The sequence below is a fragment of the Eublepharis macularius genome, chromosome 2 (assembly GCF_028583425.1).
Source record: "Eublepharis macularius isolate TG4126 chromosome 2, MPM_Emac_v1.0, whole genome shotgun sequence".
NCBI lineage: Eukaryota > Metazoa > Chordata > Lepidosauria > Squamata > Eublepharidae > Eublepharis > Eublepharis macularius.
The window spans coordinates 159,948,162-159,967,166 of record NC_072791.1 but is presented as its reverse complement, the minus strand read 5'-3'; the positions used below and the strand labels follow the sequence as shown (position 1 = coordinate 159,967,166).

General features: G+C 42.7%; 1 protein-coding gene across 1 annotated transcript in view; it reads left to right on the top strand.

Moving 5' to 3' along the window:
* Nucleotides 1-19,005, top strand: part of CNTNAP5 (contactin associated protein family member 5) — a 472,567-nt gene that overhangs the window by 415,694 nt on the left and 37,868 nt on the right. The window lies entirely within an intron of this gene.

Genomic DNA, 19,005 nt, shown 5'->3' with positions numbered 1-19,005 from the left:
TTGGTCAGTTCCCAGATGCCTAGTCTCAGCTGTACTGATAACACCACTCAACCCAAACAAAGTGTAGCAAAGATACAGTGAAGCAAGAAAGCAGCTACACTACTACCCATCCCCCCCAGTAGATATACATTCACAGGTATGAGAGGCAGGCTGGCTTGCCTATCTGACAAGTGGACCTGATGGAAGCATACCTTCACATACCAATCTTCTGGTTTCACAGGAGCTTTCTTTGATTTGTCTACACGGGCAACATTCGGGCTGAAGACAGCTGTTGGGACAGATGTATTCTGCATCAACCATTACTCCCCTTACCTCTAAACCATCAATCCACCAAGTTTTTCCTCATGTGCATTACACACACTACAAAGGACCTCGAAGAAGATGAGTGTCAGCAGGCACACACTATGGGAAACTGGCTGGCAAAGCTGTAGCGGGGCAGCAGCAGCATAGAGACATTAACAAATTCTAAGTTTTTGTTCATTTTTTTCTAAATAATCATAGTGCCTCCTTTGTATCCTGCTGTTGCCTACTGCTGCCATCTTTACTTGCGCTTCGCAGATTCGTTCCAACGAGGGGCAAATCTTTCCATTTGACATTCGGCAAAATGGGGGGGGCGGTATGTGTGTTCTTGCATTAGCCACTGCCAATCTCCATTGTCCAAGTACAGGCAGGCAGGCAGGCAGGCAGGCAGGCAGGCAGCATGATTGTCTGAACCCTGCCCACCCTCCTCCCAACAGACATGTTTTTTTCCCCCCATAAGTTTTCTTATTGCTGTGGACAGGCAGGATTAGTTTTGAAAGGGCAGAGTAGGCCAGTGGCTCACAGGGATCTTGACTTAAGCTTGATGTGGAGAATTTTTTTAAAAAAATAATGTTTTGTTGGATTCTGGATAGGGGGAGGTATTATAGAAGTGAGGAGAAACCTGAAGAGAAAACTAGATTGTTGTGTCAGTAGGAATTGTGAAGTAGCTGAAGTTTCATTGGGGTACACATTTGCCATTTTATTCAGAGAAAGAGAGCCCCCAAAGTAGATAACTGAAGTCTTCAGGGCTTTTATCAATTTCAGTTGATTGAACAGATCACTTGCACCCCATCCAGAAGCACTTTTCCTTACAGTGACTAACCAATCAAGTGCCCTGATGGGGGTGGGGGAGACAGACCAGTGCCCTAGTAGCACTGCAAATCCTCCCTTCCTCCCACCCACAAGATGCACATTTCCCCTTCAGCAGAGTTAAAGAAATGAACATTTCCAAAACTGAAGGCTGAGGAGGGGTTAGAGCGCCTCCCCTTGTGAGGTCTGAATTGGCAAGGAGACAATGCTATTGCCCTGGTAGCACCCCCCGCCATGCATTTGTGCACATTCCCCCTTCCCACCAATGAAAATTAGCTGTATAACATAATGTAAGGACCCTCTGTCCTTGGGATCAGATTGGTAAAAAATGACAATAAGGAAAAGAAGATGCTATTGGCCCAGTGCCTGCTTACCTGCTGCTGCTGCTGCTGTGTGGTAAGAACTCAAGCAAAACACATGAACTTTTCAGTGGAAGGGTGTTGTTACAACTTGGTTTCCCAGATTTGGTTCACCATTCTGGAAGCTGCTTTAATGGAATGAAACAGCAGTTTCTGTGCATATTTCTGGCTCATTTGTTTCATTCTGTACACCCCTAAGAAGGACCCTAAGCTTGTATTTGGATAGAACTTAGTCATTTAGGAAGTCCAATTTCATGTTCATGTCCTTTAGATGGGCTTCCTTAGGAGCTAGAGTTTCCATCTTGGATGGAAGTTGCATTTCTATCATTTATAAGGCAAGGAAACTGGAACCCCCAATGGATGTTACAGCTCATTTGCTTAGGAGACAACAACTGTGGCTGCCCATAGGGCATTCTCGTCCTTAGAAGTTGTATACAAGGATGCAGCCTGGAATTCCATGGATACTTTCACTCACCATTATCACACTGACAGAGAGGCATTTACCTGTGCACCTTTTGGTTGAAGACTCCTCTGATGGGATGACAGGTCACTTGGCTGGCCCAGGGATACACTGCTTTTTATATCCTATTAGTGAAGACAGATTCATTTTGGACTACCAGAGAACGGAAAGTTTGTTTACCTCCTTGGTGGCTCTAGGATGGGGGCAGTTTTATATACTCTGAGTCCTGGAGGGACAAACTTGAGGCAACCTCCAAGGGGATACCTGAACCACCTCTGGTTCCAGTATAGTTAGTTTGAGCTTGTTAGGCTGTCCCTTGGTCTCATGTTCTCTCCATTCTTGCTTTTTCCAAATTCAGTTTCTGTGGTTTTATTTGTAGTTTGTTTCTAGTGAGTTTTGTAGTGACCCTCACTGTCTTCAGGGAACAGCTTCTTCACATTAGTGAAGATTGCCCCACCCTAGGACTTCCAGAAAGGTAAATTCACAGTAAGTGAACAAACTTTCCATTCTCCACCCATGTTCTCCACTGCAACAAGATAAATATATCAGTCCTCTCTCTGTCCCTCCCTCCTTCCAAATCCCATCACTGGGAATGAGGGAAAAAATAGGCAATGTATTTTTTATTGCCATTTCTAAATAAATCCTACCACCAGTCAAAAGCTGCAGAGGATAGTCCCCACTATTCCATAAAAGTACCTACTATTCTACCTGAAGAGTAAATTTATACATCAGGAGTTACTAGGGAATGGGCAGCTAATTAAAGAGCATGTTTCCCAGCCAGCTGTCCCCAGGGAATAACCACTATAAAGCAGGCCACAAGTTAAGATTACCAACTTCAAGTGGTAGTAGCCCTTATAAGACAAGGATGGCCACAATATTTGAGAGATGTTCCACCGGAGGCAAAGCCATTCTGGTCAGTGAAGGATTCGTTATGTTGTGAAGATGGTATTCTTTATGTGGGTGATAGTTCTTCCTTTGTTACAAAGGCAAAATATGTTGTTTCAGCTTCATGAGTCGCATCAGGGTATGCAGAGAACTAAAGCTAGGGCATGAGCATTAACGTATTGGCCCGGTTATGGGTAATGACATTGAAACAATGGTTGGAAATTGCTGTGTGTGTGCATGTTTAGCACCAAAAAATCAAAAGGAGCCACTTATATCATGTGAGATTCCTGAATTACTGTGGGGAAAAGTGAGTGTAGATATTTTTGAATTATTGATATTTTTGAATATTGTTTTTCCCCATTCCTTCTTGTGAATCGCAAAGGGATGCTTATTTGTCATTGTTAGAATATCATAATACACCTTTTACTGGAATGGTGTATTCGCCAGCTCAGATACTGACGGGTAGAATGTTAAGAAGTAAATTGCCAGTAACTACTGGTTTATTACATCCCAAAATACCTATTGGGGTGCAAGAAGGTCTTCAGAAGGGTCAGGATAGGCAAAAATATTTTTATGATAGGACAGCAAAACCTCTCAAGCCACTACAACAAGGAGATTCAGTATGGGTAGAATCTAATGATGGCTGGTTCCCTGTGACTGTTAATGGAGAAATGTGACCAGCCCTGCACATATCAAGTGATGACTCCAGATGGGCGTACTTATTGGCAAAGCAGACGCATGATAAGGCGTCAACATAGAGGGGCTGGAAATAATGACTTTATAGGCTTACAACAAAATATAGAGCCTGATAATGAGCCTAATGTAATGAGCCTAATAATATGTCTAGTGGGGTTATGGAAGATGTCAAACAGGATGTAAATGTACCTTATGAGACATGTTTTTACAGGTGGAGGAAAGGTGTCCTTGATATGTATCATCTTGTGGTAGACTTGTGTTTTCACCAGAAAGATATATACCATGAATTGTATTGTTATACACATTTTTAACTGTTTTTATCTGATTTTATTTTTTGAATTATTTTTTTTCCTGTGAACGGGGGATGTGCTGTAATGTGTCTTTAAGTGAAACAGTTTCCCCAGCACAGCTGAAAGGTATTTAGGGCTTTAGTGTTTTCCTGTCTCTCAGTTGTTGGCATTCTTGGAGTTTGGAAGTGGTAGTTTGTTTGGAACCTTTTTGTATGATGCCAATAAACTGACTTATCTACTGCATGGGATGTCTGAGTGACTTCATGAGTATCTTGTGTGATCTGAGCTGATACAATGACATTACACCCAGGGAAAGAGGTAGTCCATTTTAAAACATCCAGACTATAAAGGAATTCTATTGCAGCACCAGGGCTCAGCAATTTTCAGGCAACATAGTTCATGCTGAATGGCTCTGAAAATAACCAGCATATCCAGCAGGACATGATTGAGAGCTAACACAACAAAGTTCTCTCAGTCCTCTTCCTATGCCCAATAAATCATAGCAAAAAGCTCTCTGTGCAATTTTTAATAGCACATAAGGAGTACATAGCATTATTAATTACCTCACTAATGTTTCCTTTCCTTCTTCAATCAACACCGCTCATCAATGTTTTCTCCTTTGTAAGTCTTTCTCACACTTTTGTGGTAATATAATGAGAGAGTTGTCACTTAATAATCTAGTATAGGAGTCCCCAAACTTTTTGAGCATGCAGACACATTTGGAAGTCTGACACAGTGTGGTGGGCACAGCTACAAAAAGGCTGCTGCAGGAGGTGGAGTCAGTTGCAAAAAGGCTGCTACAACTTACCTTGTGCTGTGGAAGCAGGTTCTGCCAAAGCAATGTTTTTAAAAATCTGCACAGCCAATCAAAACTCCAATGGCTCATCAGAGGCCACGCTTGGCATCACCCCTTTCTAAGAATATTTGGTGGACACTAGGAAAGGTGTCAGTGGGTGCAATGGTGCCCACAAGCACCATGTTGGGAAATCCTGATCTAGTAAAAGACTTAAGTTAACATGCATTGTTAAATGGTATATCAAATATTTTACTCACTTTTTTGGCTTTCTAGTGAAAGTGGGCTGCCTACTCCCCCTTCCATGTGCTTTTCTTGAGAAGCATGTGCCAGACATTTGTTACTGCGTTGGTTAAGAGGACCATCCTAGCTGGAACAAAAACAAATGTCCTGCACGTACTAATCAAATTCAGTTTCAAGATCAGATCTGCACAGATGCATCTTGTGTACCTAGATCAGGCTTCTTTTTGCGTGCATCTGAGCTCCTGTGCCAGTTGGCAATCACTGGTTCAGAATATGGATTTATATGTAGTTTCCTTATCCATGGGTCTTGCCCTGATAGCGTGACATCAGCAGGGCAGAAAAGATGGGTCCATGCTGTACATGATTCTCTTCTCTAAGGCATTATTCCTTCCTCATCATGTAAGAGAGAACAGGGTTTCATGCCTGTTACCAACAAGATGCCTTGACTTGCTTGGCATGGAAATGAACCCCTTTGCTAAACCTAACAGTGAGAACTTGTCAGCCAAGGAGCTATGTCAGAGAAGCTAAGATAGCAAGCTTTTAAGTGTTGAATCAGATAGTTCTAGCTAGCAGTAGTGTTATTTGTTTTATCTTGCCTATTGCCTAAAGAGTATTTCATGTTTTGCAAACACTCTTTGTAACCTGTATTCAATAAAGATATTTTATTTCAGCCAGTGTCTGTAGTCACTTGTTGCACACAGATACAATCTCAGAACAGACCCTAAGACTGAAAAGTCTCACAATTAAAATGAATAGACACATTCCTGCAGCCTAAGGAGTCTGGTGTGACTGTGGGTCAGTGCCTAGAATTGGATTTTGGGAGGTGCCTGCTTCATACACCCACCTAAACTCATGAAAATGAGAAAAAAAACTGAAGAAACAAATGGATCAGATCCAAGCCAATAATGCCCTAGCCAGGATGAACAGTACTAGAATGGAATTATTCCAGAATCCCCCAGAACCAAAACAATTTTCTCAGTGCACACCCCAGAACCAAAACGGAAACAGAAATTTTCTTAGTGCACACCCCTTACTTATAACAACCTAGTTGGACTATCCCCACCCTCCCCAATAGATTTACTAATGGTTTTTATTGCAGCATAAGCTTTCGAGAATCAAGTTCTCTTCATCAGATGCATGATACAAACTGGTCAAATACAGAAGAGGAGGGGGGAGAGGGGAGAGAAGGAGAGGAGGGACAAGATGCAATTAGGGGGGAGGCAACCAAAACATTCCTTTGCTAGTAAATGTAAACATCTCCTTTTGGTGTGTAGTCAGTTTGCCGTGTTAGTTTGCAGCAGTAAATGCATCCAATTTCTATGTAGTATAAGCCCTCGATAACCACAGCTCTCCCTGTCAGATGCATCTGACAAAGAGAACTGTGGTCCCCGAAAGCCCACACCAGGCGTCACTGGGCTCCCCCAGACCACACCGCTGTAAAGGAAATCTGTTACCTGTGATAATGCGATAACCATTCATAGTCTCTATTCAGTCCCAGCTTGACAGCATCAAATTTGCATATGAATTCCAATTCAGCAGCCTCCCGTTGGATTTTGTTTTTGAAAGGTTTCTGTTGAACCACAGCGATCTTTAAGTCTTTGGTGGAATGTCCTGGTAGATTGAAGTGTTCTCCCACTGGTTTTTGGACGTTTCCATTTCTAATGTCAGATTTGTGTCCATTTATTCTTTTGCGTAGAGGTTGGCTGGTTTGTCCAATGTACAGAGCAGAAGGACATTGTTGGCACATGAGGGCATATATCAGATTGGAGGATGAGCAGCTGTAAGAGCCAGAGACAGTGTAGTTGATGCCATTGGGTCCTGTAATTGTATTCTCTGGGTAGATATAGGGGCAGATCTGGCATCTGGGTCTGTTGTAGGGCCTGGTACCTGTGCTGGTGACTCTGCTGGCCGATTCATGGTTGTGAGTGAGAAGTCATTTAAGTTTGGGGGGCTGTCTGTAGGCAAGGAAAGGTCTTCCACCCAGGGCTTCTGAGAGACAGGTATCATTTTCCAGGATGGGTTGTAGCTCACTGATGATACGTTGGATGGGTTTGAGCTGGGAGCTATAGGTGACAACCAGTGGTGTTCTGTTGTTAGTTCCTTTAGGTTTGTCCTGGAGCAGACTGTTTCTGGGTACTAGTCTGGCCCTGTTGATTTGTTTCTTCACTTCATTTGGTGGGTACTGTAGTCTCAAAAATGCTTTTTGTAAATCTCTTAAGTGTGAGTCTCTGTCGAGAGCATTGGAGCAGATACGGTTGTAACATAAGGCTTGGCTGTAGACAATAGACCGAGTGGTATGTTTAGGGTGGTAGCTGGAGGCATGTAGATATGAGTATCGGTCTGTTGGTTTCCAGTATAAGGTGGTATTTATTCATCCATTATGTAGTTGTACAGTGGTGTCCAGGAAGTGTACCTGTTGTGTAGAGTGGTCCAGGCTTAGGTTGATAGTAGGGTGAAAGTTATTGAAGTCCTGATGAAATCTCTCAAGGGCTTCCTTCCCATGGGTCCAAATGATGAAGATGTCATCCAGGAATCTTAAATATAGTAGTGGTTCCAGTGGATGGGAGCTGAGGAAGCGTTGCTCCAAGTCCGCCATGAATATGTTAGCATATTGTGGTGTCATGCGTGTGCCCATGGCTGTGCCATTAACCTGTAGATATAAGTTGTCACCAAATTCAAAGTAATTGTGAGTGAGTACGAAATGACAAAGTTCAGTGGCGAGGTGTGCTGTGGTTTTGTTCGGGATAATATTCCGTATGGCTTGCAGTCCATCTGCATGTGGGATATTGGTGTACAGGGCCTCCACATCCATGGTTGCTAGGATGGTGTCATCTGGTAGGTTGTCAATGGACTGTATTTTCCTGAGGAAGTCAGTGGTGTCCCGTAAATAGCTGGGTGTGCTGGTGGCATAGGGCCTGAGGATAGAGGCCATGTATCCTGAGACTCCTACTGTGATAGTGCATTTTCCTGAAACAATCGGGCGTCCTGGGTTACCTGGTTTGTGGATTTTGGGTAGTAGGTAGAATCTTCCTGGTCGTGGTTCCTGGGGTGTGTCCGTCTGGATGCATTCTTGTATGTCCATGGGGAGTGTTTTTAATATTTTATTGAGTTCCCTTTTGTATTGCTCCGTGGAGTCAGAAGGTAGTATTTTATAGAATGTTGTGTTGGAGAGTTGTCTTTCTGCTTCTTGTATATAATTATGTTTGTCCATGATGACAACTGCTCCACCTTTGTCAGCTTCCTTGATTACGATGCCAGAATTATTTTGGAGGCTGTTTATGGCCTCTCTTTCTCCAAGGCTGAGGTTCTGCTTTAGGTGTTGTTGTTTGTCAATTATCTCAGCCTGAGTACGTCTATGGAAGAACACTTCAATCTACCAGGACATTCCACCAAAGACTTAAAGGTCGCTGTGGTTCAACAGAAACTTTCAAAAACAAAATCCAACGGGAGGCTGCTGAATTGGAATTCATATGCAAATTTGACGCTGTCAAGCTGGGACTGAATAGAGACTATGAATGGTTATCACATTATCACAGGTAACAGATTTCCTTTACAGCGGCGTGGTCTGGGGGAGCCCAGTGACGCCTGGTGTGGGCTTTCGGGGACCACAGTTCTCTTTGTCAGATGCATCTGACAGGGAGAGCTGTGGTTATCGAGGGCTTATACTACATAGAAATTGGATGCTTTTACTGCTGCAAACTAACACGGCAAACTGACTACACACCAAAAGGAGATGTTTACATTTACTAGCAAAGGAATGTTTTGGTTGCCTCCCCCCTAATTGCATCTTGTCCCTCCTCTCCTTCTCTCCCCTCTCCCCCCTCCTCTTCTGTATTTGACCAGTTTGTATCATGCATCTGACGAAGAGAACTTGATTCTCGAAAGCTTATGCTGCAATAAAATTGGTTAGTCCTAAAGGTGCTACTGGACTGTTTTTGATTTTGCTACTACAGACTAACACGGCTAACTCCTCTGGATCTTTGACTAATGGTTTTGTGAGAGGCTCACAGACTCAGGTCTGGCACATCATATTTGCACATCAGTGCCCATCACAAGTCACATGGCTAAGCTAGGAGAACTGAACTTCATTTCCATTATTGTGTGTGTATTAGCCCTTCCCTTTGTGCCAGCTAATCATTATTTCAAAGGGAAGTTGTATGGCAGATTTCCCCCCTCATTCCCATGAACTACTAGAGGTAATTTTTAATCGGTAATCTTCTGCTACAGCAATTGAGAACTAAAACATATGGGCAGATGCACTAAATGACTAAAATGAATTTTACCTTGAAGAAACTGTCTTTTCTAAAATAAGTATTTTGGACTGGTTGTGACTTAATGGTGGACCAGACTATAAACTATTAGTTTGCTTTACCGGAACACATGGGGGAGAGCAATAAACAATGAAATACACACAATGTTTTATTATTTTGGAGAGTGGCTATTGGCCAGATTTTTTAAAACTTCATTGCTATCCCATTTGTCTTCCATCTGTTTATCTACATTTTTATTCCACCATTCCTCCAAAGAGTCCAGGGCAGCATACGTGGTTCTTTGACCTCTGTTTTATCCATGTAACAACTCAGTGAGTTAATCAGTTTAAGAAACTATTACTAGCCCACATCCACCCAAAGAGATTCATGGCAGTGTGGGGATTTGAACTCAGGTTTTCTAGATCTCAGCCGGAACATTTAGCCAGTACACTGCATTGGTTCCATCATAGAACTCTAGGAGACATAAACAGAGGCCCAAAGAGTCTTCCTTTCAGAGACAAAGCAGAACTAGACTCCTCTGGCCAGAGTGCTGGACATGTGCCTTTTAGCCATATCCTTATTTTTCTTATTTAAAATTGTACCACATGCAAAGTGGTTTCTAGTAACAAAAAAAACCAGACCAGTATGTAACCCCCTGAACCCCAAAGGCCAGGTTCAAATTCTAGAGTAATAGTAACAAATTTGAAATGTAAATCTAGTTTATTTAAATATAACAGAATGCTGCAGTGGGAAACGTTCCCAAAGTTATCAATACTGGTTCTTTAACCAGTGTCCCCAGAGCAGAGTCCTACTCACACTCCACTCATGTGGAAGATGCAGACAATGCTGTGGGTTCGCCCAGAGGGCCTTCTGGCAAGAGCAGGAACTCTTTTTATGAAAATGCTGGATGGATCCTCAAGCTTGTTCATTGCCCTAGGAGCAGTTCCCTTTTCCTCCTGGCAAGATGAAATGGGGCAGCTCTGTACTAGGGTGATGTCCTCAGGCAGTCAGTGAAGAGTTCAGTTGTCAGTAATTCCTGCTGTTTTCTCTTCCCAGTGTCTTCAGTTCTTCCTAGCTACTGCTGTTCTCCCAGGAAGAAGTGTTCAATTCTTCCCAGCTAGCAGTTTCATGTCTGTTTTTTTTATCCAGCGCTTGAAAACAAGCTTTGCCTGTCAGAGAGCACCACCTTCAGTGTACATCTCTCTTCCTCCTTGTCCTTTCAGCTAGTCCAGTCCTGCTTTATACCACTTCTCCTAGTCATGGTGGTCCCTTTCAAATGCATGCCCTATGATCATTTGCTAAACATGCAAATTAATACAAGCCTATGCACACATGGACTATCTGCTAGTCTGGTCTGGCCAAAGGTCTATCTAAGTATCTGCAGTCTACTAATCAGAAATAGGCCCCAAACCTTTTTTCCAGTTCAGGCTTACAAGTAAACAGTTAAAAAAAGTTAAAAAATTACTAGTTCAACTGAATTTCCATAGCCACACTTGAGTCTAGAGACAAAAAAAGTTCCCAGTCTGTGAGGTATAAGAATCCAAGGGCACAGAACAGCTTTACACAGCTTTTTTGAATTTATACACCTCATCTGGAAGGCCACTCCATAGAAAGGACAGCAGCCACTCACACCTGATACACTACCTTAAAAGTGGAGTCTTCAAGTAGATGAGGTTGAACAGATCTAAACAGGTATAGAGAGAAACAGTCCAACAAATACATGAATTGCAGATCATGCAAGGCTAGAAACAAATAAGCAAATAATACAGCTTTTGGTGCTACACCTCTGAAGATGCCAGCCACAGCTGCTGGTGAAACGTCAGGAACTACAATGCCAAGACCACGGCAATACAGCCCGGAAAACCCACAACAACCATCGTTCTCCGGCCGTGAAAGCCTTCGACAATACAAATAATACAGCTGTTGTGAAATTAGAGTTATATATGTCCATCACTGTATTGCTGTCAGAAGATGAGCTGCATTCTGGACCAAATGAAGTTTCAAAGTTGTCTCCGAGATCAGCCTCAAGAGTGTTTCAGTAATCCAGTAGTCTTTCCTGAACAATACCGTGAAACATCATATTAAACTTCTGAATACTTGAACTTTTCACAACTTTTGAAAATCATTTTGTATTCTCTTAGGAAACTGTGGGTGAAGTATTCACCTCAGTATTACAAAAATTGTGGAGGACATCCCAAATAAAATAGCATCAGAGGACACAATCAAGTAAATTAGGGTCTTTTTCACACAGGACCTTTTCATCAGTTCTGCCCCCATACTGTATCGATTTCTCTCCATACTTCTGCACACATGGTCAAAATACCTTGTTTCATTCTCCAAACTGCTTCTAGAGTTCCCTGTCTACATGGAGAAAGGCTGCAACTGCTGCAGAATCTATCTTTCCCTGGCTTTTCTGCCCCTTTTCTCCCTGCATACATACCTAATGGTTTTTTTCCCCAGCAAAGTCAAACCAGGGTTGTTATGAAGTAAAGAATGATTTCTTCAGTGTGAGGTCTGACCTTGTCTTTCACCCTCCCCTTTATTTGTTGAACAGAAACCAATCAAGTTCCCCCCCTCCCTGATTTTTTAAAAAAAATAAATGGAAGTGTTGCAACCTTGGTACCATTAAAAATACCCCCCTCAACTTCTGCAAGTTTCCTCAGCAATCCACTGTGGAAACTGACCATTCCATAGCCGATTGACTGAGGAAACTGAGGAGTCTTCAAAGCGTGCAGCAGAATTGGGGCATTTTTTTTAGCACAGAAATAAAAAACAGATATGACTTTGGTTCAACTCCCTTTAAGCGTAGAATGAAAGAACTGAAGCAATATAGGGTCAGAACTGATGAATAAAGTGGATCTAATCTTCATAGGTGGAATATGCAAAAAGCCCAATGAAAACTATACCATGCAGAAGAGGCCTAGATGTCAATTACTCAACTCTGGTTTGATGATCTTGGAGTGCACTGCAGGATCCTCTATGTAATGAGAACATCTGCAAAATAAGCTAGTAGTACTCTGAAATTTGCTGGCTAAGAACTTGGCAGTAAGACATAGCTTAAGCTTTATTTCGTGTCTTGAATGCATGCTGAGATACACAAAGCCACAGACAGGATGACAAAGCAACTCATGACTGTAATAAAGCTCCCAGAACCATAATTTGGTGATTGCCTTAATTACAATTATGAGACAGAAATGATACAGAAATTAAAATAAAATAGATTGTACCCATACTCTTATTGGAGGCATAATGTGGCATACAACTCCAATCAACCAGAAAATCTAAATTCAAGGATCCACAAAAATAGTCCTTTTTATGCATTTTTCTTTGTCACAAATTTAAATGAAACAATTAGAATCTGCAGGTTTTGCAGGCAGAAACTAGGTCATTCTAAGATATTGTTGATCAAGATGGGTTAGAGTTGTAATGCTATATAAGTTAATGAACCTATTCCCAATTGGTATACATGTTTAAATGTAGTCTGAGGCAAGTGACTTGACAGTGCATACTGTTGTAGAGTTACTTAAGGTCCCTGACTGAATTACAGGGGTTGCAGGATTTATTAAGTTTCATTGATAAAGCATTAGTTGATTAACAGAGCCATCCTAAGAAGAGATGGGCATGAACATAAATGTGAACCAAAAAACCCCACAAACCAGCCCAGTTCAGGGTTCATGAACCAGGGTTCATGGAAGCTCATTTCCACGAACTTCCACGAACTGGACTACTGGTTCGTTTGGTTCATACCAAAGGGCCAGTTTAAATGGACATTTCTCCACTTGCAAGGCAGGGCCCTTTAAACGGCCCGGCCCACCCCACCCCCACCCCCACCCCCACCCCCACCTCCCCAGCACCAGCTCCTCACCCCCCCACTTACCTTCCATCTAATGCTGGGGGGAGTGTAGGCCTCCTCTGCTGCCCTGCAGACCCACGCAGCAGTGAAGGAGGCCGAAAGGGGCCCTCCCGCCCCTCAAATGGCAGCCACAGCTGCCATTTAAGGGGCAAGAGGGCCCATTTTGGCCTCCTCCACAGCCCTGTGGGCATGCAGCTCAGCAGAAAAAGTTGAAAAGTTGAACCCTTTTCCTCTCCCTCCGCTGACCTGCAGGCGCACAGGCCAGTGGAGGAGGCCAAAAATGGGGAAGAAAGGCTGTTTTTGGTCTTCTCCTCTGCTGTGTGGGCCTGCAGGGCAGCAAAGGAGGCCTCCACCACCCCAGCAACAGAGGGAAATTAAGTGAGGGCCTGGGGCTGGGGCTTGAGGGGATGAGGGGCTGGGGCTGGGGCTGGGGGCTCAGGTTTGGGCCATTTAAAGGGCCCTGCCTTGAAAGTGGCAGGTCCCTTTAAACTATCAGGTGGCAGGGGCGATTTCCCCGCCTGCCAGCTGATAGTTTAAAGGGCCCTGCCCCTTGCAAGCGGCTGGAAAAGGCCCTTTAGACGATTAAATGCCCCTTTCCCTGCTGGAAAGGAGCATTTAAACCCCACGAGCCACAAACTGGTTCATAACTGGTCCAGTTCTGTGCTGGTTTGTGGTTCGTGAAAACCCCACAAACCACGAACACCATGGTTTGGTTTTTTTCTGGTTCGTGCCCATGTCTAATCCTAAGCAGACTTTGACCCACATAATCACATGGACTTAAAAGGGAGTAACTCTACTCAGGACAGCACCATCACTGTAGAAGAGGGGTTAGTTGATGGGCCTTCCAAGTTAAGGACATGCTTTTATTTTTCCAACATTTTGGTTAGTATATTATGGATGGACCATAGATCAACAAAACACTTACTTTGCATGCAGAAAGTCTCAAGTTTGGTTTTTAGTATCTTCAGTTAAAGGAGCTCATTTGTCATGTGTCAGGTAAAACCTTTCACTGCCTTGAAAGCCATTAGAAGAGTAGATAATAGTGAATTAGATGGACCAATGGTATGAGTACATAAGGTGTTCATATGAAATGAAAAAGAAAATGTATAAGATTGTCTTTCCTTCAAACTATGACTGGTAACTTCTGTTGACTGTAAATTGTAAGATATATTTCCCTCCATAAAAGAGTCTTTGCTGACAAATGATTAACAGCTTTAGTACTTAATCATCTGCCTCAGGTTGATTAATTGATAATCAACATAAAATAATTTCATCAGTAGGTAGCCCTAAAGTTAATTAACATACCAATCCATATAAATTGCTTGTTTCCTTTTCTGCCAGTTTTGCATTAACTGGAAGCAATTCTCATATACTGCAAAAGTAAGGGTTGAGTGTATCTGGGGCAAATTGCATCCGGAGTGATGGTCATGTGCTGACTTCATTTCAAGCCAAATTAAAAAATCAAGCAACATTTACACTGATATCACTCTATCGCCTTTCAGTAATCCGCTTTCAACAATCAATTTCCACAGAGGGCTAGCCTACCAAAAAATCACAGAATGGGGTGTATAGTAGCAATCAGGATGAAATTGGGCAGGAGAAGAGAGAGAGATGAAGGATACTGCTGAGGTGACTGCCCTCTGTACTTATGGTGGTCCAAAGCCTATACTCTGGCTTCTCCTTTTATTTGTTTTAACACCCTCAGTCCCTCACAATCAGTAAAAGGGTAGACACAAGCTCTATTTACTGGTTGGTATTGTGTAAGACTTCTGTCTCTTTGTGACACTGAAAGAATAATCTTATATGCTAAAAGCCAATCTGGAAATTGGAGTCCTGAACAGACAAGATAGATCTTCCTACACACCTGAAAAATTCCCCAGGTTTGTAGAAAAACTGAAATCTTAAAAAAACCAAACATTGAAGGATTAAAAAAACCCAAAATGATAAAAGGAGTGCCTAGAGCTTTAACCAGATGTTTTCAGTGACTGTTGCTGGGCAACCATAACAGCTTAACCAGTATTACAGACTTGGTTGCTGTCAGTAAAAGGCAGGGTCATTTTCAGGGCTCTTTTGGCCTTTGAAGGATGACTCAGGGCCAGGCCCAGAAACAACCAGTGGGTAACTTGAAACCACATAAGTTGCATGACTCACCCAGGCCCAGCTGTTTGGTATTGTCCAACAGCAACCCACCACCAACACCACCAATTAATGTAGTAATTAGAGTTTCAGAATAGGATCTGGGAGAGCCAGGTTCAGATCAGCACTCTGCTGTGATAGCTCACCGGGTGATTTTGATTCAGTCCCACATTCTCAGCCTCATCTACCTCTCAGAGTTATTGTGAGGATAATAGGGAGCCAAGGAAAATGATATAAGCTGCTTTGGGAGAAATGAAGAAATATAGAAGAAGATGGGGGGCACATGAATGTTAAGCTGTTCAGTGGGGTTGAAGGAGAGAGGGATGTAGGGAAAGGTGAGCATATGGAGGCTGTCAGGAGGAAGGAAAGAGGAAATGGTGTGGGGAAGGGGATACATGGGAAAGTGAAGTATCCCCACAAATCCTTGCAAGTTCCTTTCCATACAACTGGGCCATAGGGAAGTGGATGCTGGGAGGGAGGGGGGAGATGAAGACTGAGGGAGGGCAGACAAAGTTGGTTGGAAAGGAGCAGGAAGCAGGAAAAGGGTGAGAGGTTGTGGGGGAAGGGGGAAAGATATAGTATAGTACTATGACAGACAGGACTGGCTCCAGCTCCACCACTCCTTAGAAACAACCAATGAGAGCAGGCAGAATGCTGGGCCAGTGACAATTGGTGCTCTTTGGAAGAGAGTGAAAGTGAGAAGGGTTAGAGAGGCAGCAGAAAGATTGCTGGGTTATTACAGGTACTTAATTGTCAAGTATAATCTCTTTCATGTAGCTATTTTGACTTGACAGAAATCATAGCTGGAACTGAACAACAACAAAAAATTATTTACAAAACATAAGGCATAAACACAGTAAAGGTTTAATGTAGAATAATCAGTATGGAATGTACAACTGGCTCTCCGTTGCACTCCCCAGAGGTTATACTTTTTCCCCATTGTGAATTAACAAGCTGAACTGAGCCTTAGTTAACGAAACACTAACACTGAGAGAAGACTTTATTCTTTATTCTCCAAACAAGGTTTCTCAGCATTTAAGATTCAACTTCATCACAGTTGACAGGGCAGGCTGCTCCTTTAACTCACAGAGATCCTGCTTGTAGAACCTGTAAACAGAAAACTGGATTTGACAGACCCTTAACAGGGTGCTTGTTTATTTCACTAAAAACAAGTTTCCTTCTTTAACTTGGCCCCCAGTCCTAACTAAAAGGTAACATAAAAGCCTGTCTAAGCTTATACTGTTATCCTCAGTCACCCAAATCCACGAATTTCTCCCCCCCCCCCCTTAAACTGAGGCTGGCTCACTGCATTCCATCCAATAGAGTTCCAAGGACTCTGGTTGGATGGCAGTTTCTGGGATTTGCATGAGACCTAAATCACCAAGATTGGTTCAGAGCCCTGGAGGATGGGAAAGACTGGCATTGATTGCTACAGGGTGTGTATCACTAGACTGAAGGCGGAAGGTTGTTCCTGACTGGCATCTTCAGAGGCACTGAGAGATCTCTGTCTTTTGGTGCTACACCTCTGAAGATGCCAGTCACAGCTGCTGGCGAAACGTCAGGAACTACAATGCCAAGACCACGGCTATACAGCCTGGAAAATCCACAACAACCATCGTTCTCCGAACGTGAAAGCTTTCAACAATACATCAAATTACCTTAGTTTCTACAGACAGTGTAATATATAAAGACCTTTTTTTCATTTGTTCCAAATTTGTTACTTATTTTTGCTATTAGTTATAGCAAAACAATAATATGTTAAAAGCAAGTCACATATTTAAATATACATGATAGCAGAATATTTTTTTTCCATTTAAACATTACCAAAAATGTTGTCCTTATCCTTTTCTGATTTATTTGACTCAATTTTAAAGTATACGTTAGCTATTCCTAAATTACATTAGACCTATATTCCCTCTGGTGGAAATGATTATTATACAATAAAGCATAATGTAGCTTATATGTTGTGATCCAGTGAGATGCTCAATGGGCCCAGCACTGCATAGAAAGCCTCTCCAGTGGCCTGTCCCAAACAGAATCCGAACCTTACAGAATAAGTATCAAATTACAAGGGGTACCACTTATTAGTAATGGGTTGGACAACCTTGTTATCACAGCATTAGGTCCCCAAAATTATTTCCCTCTTCATTGCATTGACCAATATTACTGGAGGACTTTAGTAATCACTTATAAATTTAGACATAGCTTGCTTATGTGAATAATGTAAGTTGGTTTTGTTTGACTCTGCATAAAACTTTTGCCCTAACCTGGATGGCTCAGGCTAGTGTGATCTCATTGGATCTCAGAAGCTAGGTAGGGTCAGCCCCGATTAGTATTTGAATGGGAGACCTCCAAGGAAGCCCAATGTTGCTATGCAGAGGTAGGCAATGACAAACCACCTTTGTAAGTCTCTTGCTTTGAAAAGTCTATGCGGTTGCCATAAGTTAGCTGTGGTTTGACCACATTTTTCTCTACCGGGGCCGATTCCAGACGGCCCTCTGCAATCCGAAATGTTGCACGTTGTCACGTGTCATCGCGTGGAAAACACAAAATATCGCGTTTTCTCGCGCGAGTTTTGCGCGACCTCGCGCAAAACTCGTGCGAGAAAACGCGATATTTCGCGTTTTCCGCATGATGACGCGCGACAACGCGCAATGTTTCGGATTGCAGAGGGCCGTCTGGAATCGGCCCAGGTCACCTTTCTTGTTCTTACTTTGCAAATTCAGTATCATCCAAATGGAATGATATTGAATTGTATAATTTGAAACGTAGGAGCTCTTGGCCAGGTGATTCGAGGCAGTCTTCATGCAGTGATGCATGCATGAATTCTTTCAGTCTTAGCTCAAAATGCAACTAACATTTCCCCCTGCTTCCATAGCATGTGTTGCAGTAGCAGCTCTCACAATGGGGAAACTACTCATGTATGTGTAAGAAGGCTTGCCTCACTTGCTTCCCATCCCATCCGCTATATGGGATAGTGCCACCACTGAAGCTCTTTCCTTTTTCCCTATTTGCTATAGCTTGGAGTTTAAGAAGGGCTCTATAGGGAGGGGGTGGAATTCTAACTCCCACCACACTTTCTCCTGCCTTACCAGGAGATTCTAACAGCCTATACATGAAAGAAGTGGCCAGATACAAAGGTGAGACTCTTATAAGAGAAAGATCTTTACTAAACAAGTACATAGGAAAGTATATCACAGTGCTAGAGAGTTATTGCAGAACTAAGAAAGGAAGTAAAACATGTGGCTAATCTAAGCTTTAGAGATTCTGATGCTACCTTGGCATCCCCTCTTTGGGATGAACACAAGATTGCTGAAACATCAACACCACTCTGTTCTCTTCCTTGTCCTCAGCCTGGGTGCTTCTGACAGGGTTTCTATATCTTTTAACCCTTCCTGCCCCTGCTAGGTGAGTTTTCCTTCGCCTTATCACAAAGTTGAGAGTGCAATCCCTCATGGATCATATTACCCCCTTTTCTCCAATTCTCTCAAGCCTTTATCATCTAACCCAGGTCATCCAAACCCATCTTGTCCCTTTCTGGCAGTTGAGCAAATGCTGGAAACTCATCTCTGCTAAGATGGTGATTTGAGCAGTTTATACCTCCTCTCCCAAAGATAGACAATGGTTTTTTTCCCCTCTTTGAGACTGGAATCTTCTTGGTGTAACTCAAAGCCATTTTGCACTCCCCTGTCTTAATAACAGCTATGTAAACAATTGAGTGGGCAGAAGTGAGGAGAAGGAGTTATTCTCTGATTCAGAGTTGGAGGATAATGCCCAGAACTGTAATGTTCGTGTATCAATGGTGAGCATTAAGAGATGCTGCTGTTTGTATTCTGATCCAAAGAATTATGATGTCACTACTATATCATTTTGCTATGTTATGGAAATATTTGGTAGATTACATCAGGACCTATAGATCTATGATCTGGC